General features: G+C 44.6%; 1 long non-coding RNA gene across 1 annotated transcript; it reads left to right on the top strand.

Moving 5' to 3' along the window:
• The first annotated feature begins 32 nt into the window (after positions 1-32).
• Positions 33-1,223, top strand: LOC130193068 (uncharacterized). Its single transcript, XR_008831504.1, has 2 exons — positions 33-107; positions 944-1,223. It is a non-coding gene; the product is annotated as an uncharacterized LOC130193068 (long non-coding RNA).
• Positions 1,224-6,883: the final 5,660 nt, after the last annotated feature.

Here is a 6,883-nt window from a genome sequence, read left to right as displayed (position 1 = left end):
ATTTCTGACTAAATTAATGTGTTTTTGCAGATGCCAAACATCCGTCAGATTAAGGAGAGGAAGAGGAGGAAGTGGGCCCAGGAGGCCCAACTCAGGCCCTCCAGGAGGTGAAGGCAGGCAGGCTCAATCAACGGCAGGCAGCCTGAGACACCGAGTCAGTGGGAGGTCTCTGGCTGTCTCTGGTCAGTGGGAGGGTCCTCTGGCTGTCTCTGGTCAGTGGGAGGGTCCTCTGGCTGTCTCTGGTCAGTGGGAGGGTCCTCTGGCTGTCTCTGGTCAGTGGGAGGGTCCTCTAGCTGTCTCTGGTCAGTGGGAGGGTCCTCTGGCTGTCTCTGGTCAGTGGGAGGGTCCTCTGACTGTCTCTGGTCAGTGGGAGAGTCCTCTAGCTGTCTCTGGTCAGTGGGAGGGTCCTCTGGCTGTCTCTGGTCAGTGGGAGGGTCCTCTGACTGTCTCTGGTCAGTGGGAGAGTCCTCTGGCTGTCTCTGGTCAGTGGGAGGGTCCTCTAGCTGTCTCTGGTGGGTGGGAGGGTCCTCTGGCTGTCTCTGGTCAGTGGGAGGGTCCTCTGGCTGTCTCTGGTCAGTGGGAGGGTCCTCTGGCTGTCTCTGGTGGGTGGGAGGGTCCTCTGACTGTCTCTGGTCAGTGGGAGGGTCCTCTGGCTGTCTCTGGTCAGTGGGAGGGTCCTCTGGCTGTCTCTGGTCAGTGGGAGGGTCCTCTGGCTGTCTCTGGTCAGTGGGAGGGTCCTCTGACTGTCTCTGGTGAAATCTGATTATTATTTTAGAGCCTTCAACATCGGCAGCGGGACGTGGCCCTTCATCTCCCCCTCACCGTAAATGCTTTATGTAACCTGGCACAAAAAAAACCCAGTCTATATATTAACATGATGGTGACATTAGTAATTATGAAGACTAAACAAAACACGGTTATGCTTTTTCTGTTATTCTTACAGCCACCGACCCAATCATCATCCAGCTCCTCGTCTGCTGGACCCACGACGTCCACCGCTAGTGGACTTCATGGAGTCATCAGCAGCGACAGCACGGCGCACTCTGGTCTCCATCCTCCAGAGACCAGAACGGCGTCTCCAGAGCCCCCAGGAAATGTGATTCAAAGTCGTGTCGTCATAGAGTTGTGTGTTTTGTTGTTCTAATGTATTGGTTCATTGTTGTCGTTGCCTTTTAAAGTAACATAATGTAACAATTGTACCTTAAAATAACAGCTTGAAAGAAATTGTGCCGCTACAATGACTTTTAATATGGCGATTTGCGTCTCCGCCATTGCCATCGGGGGTCTGTGGGGAAATAACTCCGCTATGTAAGATTCTGGAGCCGCCCGGTACATCCGGCGGATGTACTCGACCTGCTTTCTGGCAGTGATTACGCAATGTCATATAGTGCCACTCCACGCTCGCAGCTCCAGTATAAGGGAAGCTTTTTTATGTAGCTTTTTGGTGTTGTCAACAATATTGTATTCGATCACACGTACTCCACATTCAAACATTTAGAAAACAACGTATATAGGCTGAAAACGCGTGAAAGGGGAAAAACTACATAATGGGGCTTTAATATAATATAGTAATAGATGCCATGTTTTAATTGATTTGGATTTTATTTGCATTGGTGTAATTTATGGATGATATAGGTGGTTGTGGAATTAAATTTATTTAACTATAATTGAAATCCTCGCTTGATTTTTATATAATTGTTTTAATAGTAAGTAATCCCAGGGGAACACACACACACACACACACACAGTGTCACTGATGGTGGAGACAGACGCTGTGAGGAGGCTTCTGGTGTTCTTTCTGTGTGACAGGTGGGAACTGATGTCCTGAAACTGTAGGCACTACACAATGACACACTCACTACACAATGACACACACTCACTACACAATGACACACAGTCACTACACAATGACACACACTCACTACACAATGACACACTCACTACACAATGACACACACTCACTACACAATGACACACACTCACTACACAATGACACACAGTCACTACACAATGACACACACTCACTACACAATGACACACTCACTACACAATGACACACAGTCACTACACAATGACACACAGTCGCTACACAATGACACACAGTCGCTACACAATGACACACTCACTACACTGACACACTCACTACACAATGACACACTCACTACACAATGACACACACTCACTACACAATGACACACCTACACAATGACACACAGTCACTACACAATGACACACAGTCACCTGAATGACACACAGTCTCTACACAATGACGCACTCACTACACAATGACACTCACTACACAATGACACAGTCACTACAATGACACAGTCGCTACACAATGACACACAGTCGCAACACAATGACACAGTCACTACACAATGACACAGTCACTACACAATGACACACAGTCACTACACAATGACACACTCACTACACAATGACACACTCACTACACAATGACACACTCACTACACAATGACACACAGTCACTACACAATGACACACAGTCACTACACAATGACACACTCACTACACAATGACACACAGTCACTACACAATGACACACTCACTACACAATGACACACAGTCACTACACAATGACACACACAATGACACACAGTACACAATGACACACAGTCACTACACAATGACACACAGTCACTACACAATGACACACTCACTACACAATGACACACAGTCGCTACACAATGACACACAGTCACTACACAATGACACACACACACAATGACACACAGTCACTACACAATGACACACAATCACTACACAATGACACACAATGACACAGTCACACAATGACACACAGTCACTACACAATGACACACTCACTACACAATGACACACAGTCACTACACAATGACACACTCACTACACAATGACACAGTCACTACACAACGACACACTCACTACACAATGACACACAGTCACTACACAATGACACACTCACTACACAATGACACACTCACTACACAATGACACAATCACTACACAATGACACACAGTCACTACACAATGACACACTCACTACACAATGACACTCACTACACAATGACACACAGTCACTACACAATGACACACTCACTACACAATGACACACTCACTACACAATGACACACAGTCACTACACAATGACACACACTACACAATGACACACAGTCACTACACAATGACACACTCACTACACAATGACACACAGTCACTACACAATGACACACAGTCACTACACAATGACACACTCACTACACAATGACACACAGTCACTACACAATGACACAGTCACTACAATGACACAGTCACTACACAATGACACACAGTCACTACACAATGACACAGTCACTACACAATGACACACAGTCACTACACAATGACACACAGTCACTACACAATGACACACAGTCACTACACAATGACACACAGTCACTACACAATGACACACTCACTACACAATGACACACAGTCACTACACAATGACACACAGTCACTACACAATGACACAGTCACTTAATAATGACACAGTCACTAATGACACACAGTCACTACACAATGACACACAGTCACTACACAATGACACAGTCACTACAATGACACACAGTCACTACACAATGACACACAGTCACTACACAATGACACACTCACTACACAATGACACACAGTCGCTACACAATGACACACAGTCACTACACAATGACACACTCACTACACAATGACACACAGTCGCTACACAATGACACACACTCACTACACAATGACACACAATGACACACAGTCACTACACAATGACACACTCACTACACACACAGTCACTACACAATGACACAGTCACTACACAATGACACACAGTCGCTACACAATGACACACACTCACTACACAATGACACACAGTCACTACACAATGACACACAATCACTACACAATGACACACAGTCACTACACAATGACACACTCACTACACAATGACACACAGTCGCTACAATGACACACAGTCACTACACAATGACACACAGTCACTACACAATGACACAGTCACTACTGACACACAGTCACTACACAATGACACACAGTCACTACACAATGACACACAGTCACTACACAATGACACAGTCACTACACAATGACACACTCACTACACAATGACACACAGTCACTGCAATGACACAGTCCCTACACAATGACACACAGTCACTACACAATGACACACAGTCACTACACAATGACACTCACTACACAATGACACACAGTCTACACAATGACACACTCACTACACAATGACACACTCACAATGACACACAGTCGCTACACAATGACACACACTCACTACACAATGACACACAGTCACTACATAATGACACACAGTTACAATGACACACAGTCACACAATGACACAGTTGCTACACAATGACACACAGTCACTACACAATGACACACTCACTACACAATGACACACTCACTACACAATGACACACAGTCACTACACAATGACACAGTTGCTACACAATGACACACAGTCACTACACAATGACACACACTCACTACACAATGACACACTCACACACACACACACTCACTACACAATGACACACAGTCACTACACAATGACACACTCACTGCACAATGACACTCACTACACAATGACACACAGTCACTACACAATGACACAGTCGCTACACAATGACACACTCACTACACAATGACACAGTCACTACACAATGACACACAGTCACTACACAATGACACACAGTCACTACACAATGACACACAGTCGCTACACAATGACACACAGTCGCTACACAATGACACACTCACTACACAATGACAGTCACTACACAATGACACACTACCACAATAATGACACTACACAATGACACACAGTCACTACACAATGACACACTCACTACACAATGACACACACACTACACAATGACACACAGTCACTACACAATGACACACTCACTACACAATGACACACTCACTACACAATGACACACTCACTACACAATGACACACACTCACTACACAATGACACACCTACACAATGACACATTCACACAATGACACACTCACTACAATGACACACAGTCACTACACAATGACACACACTACACAATGACACACAGTTACACAATGACACACTCACTACACAATGACACACCTACTACACAATGACACACAGTCACTACACAATGACACACAGTCACTACAATGACACAGTCACTACAATGACACACAGTCGCTACACAATGACACACTCACTACACTGACACACTCACTACACAATGACACACTCACTACACAATGACACACACTCACTACACAATGACACACCTACACAATGACACACAGTCACTACACAATGACACACAGTCGCTACACAATGACACACAGTCGCTACACAATGACACATTCACTACACTGACACACTCACTACACAATGACACACTCACTACACAATGACACACACTCACTACACAATGACACACGCTACACATAATGACACAGTCACTACAATGACACACAGTCGCAACACAATGACACACAGTCACTACACAATGACACAGTCACTACACAATGACACACAGTCACTACACAATGACACACAGTCGCTACACAATGACACACAGTCGCTACACAATGACACAGTCACTACACAATGACACACTCACTACACAATGACACACAGTCGCTACACAATGACACACAGTCACTACACAATGACACACAGTCACTACACAATGACACACTCACTACACAATGACACACAGTCACTACACAATGACACACAGTCACTACACAACAACACACAGTCGCTACACAATGACACACTCACTACACAATGACACACAGTCACTACACAATGACACACTCACTACACAATGACACACAGTCACTACACAATGACACACAGTCACTACACAATGACACACTCACTACACAATGACACACAGTCACTACACAATGACACTCACTACACAATGACACAGTCGCTACACAATGACACACTCACTACACAATGACACACTCACTACACAATGACACACAGTCGCTACACAATGACACACTCACTACACAATGACACACAGTCACTACACAATGACACACAGTCACTACACAATGACACACAGTCACTACACAATGACACACTCACTACACAATGACACACAGTCACTACAATGACACACACTACACAATGACACACAGTCACTACACAATGACACACTCACTACACAATGACACAGTCACTACACAACGACACACTCACTACACAATGACACACAGTCACTACACAATGACACACTCACTACACAATGACACACTCACTACACAATGACACATTCACTACACAATGACACACAGTCACTACACAATGACACACAGTCACTACACAATGACACACTCACTACACAATGACACACAGTCACTACACAATGACACACTCACTACACAATGACACACTCACTACACAATGACACTCACTACACAATGACACACAGTCACTACACAATGACACACAGTCACTACACAACGACACACTCACTACACAATGACACACAGTCACTACACAATGACACAGTTGCTACACAATGACACACAGTCACTACACAATGACACACTCACTACACAATGACACACAGTCACTACACAATGACACAGTCACTACACAATGACACACAGTCACTACACAATGACACAGTTACTAAATGACACACAGTCACTACACAATGTCACACAGTCACTACACAATGACAGTCACTACACAATGACACACAGTCACTACACAATGACACACTCACTACACAATGACACAATCACTACACAATGACACACAGTCACTACACAATGACACACAGTTACAGTTAATACACAATGA

This window comes from Pseudoliparis swirei, chromosome 4 (genome assembly GCF_029220125.1).
Source record: "Pseudoliparis swirei isolate HS2019 ecotype Mariana Trench chromosome 4, NWPU_hadal_v1, whole genome shotgun sequence".
Lineage (NCBI taxonomy): Eukaryota > Metazoa > Chordata > Actinopteri > Perciformes > Liparidae > Pseudoliparis > Pseudoliparis swirei.
Note: the sequence above shows the minus strand (reverse complement) of the source record. Positions and strands in the feature narration are given on the sequence as shown.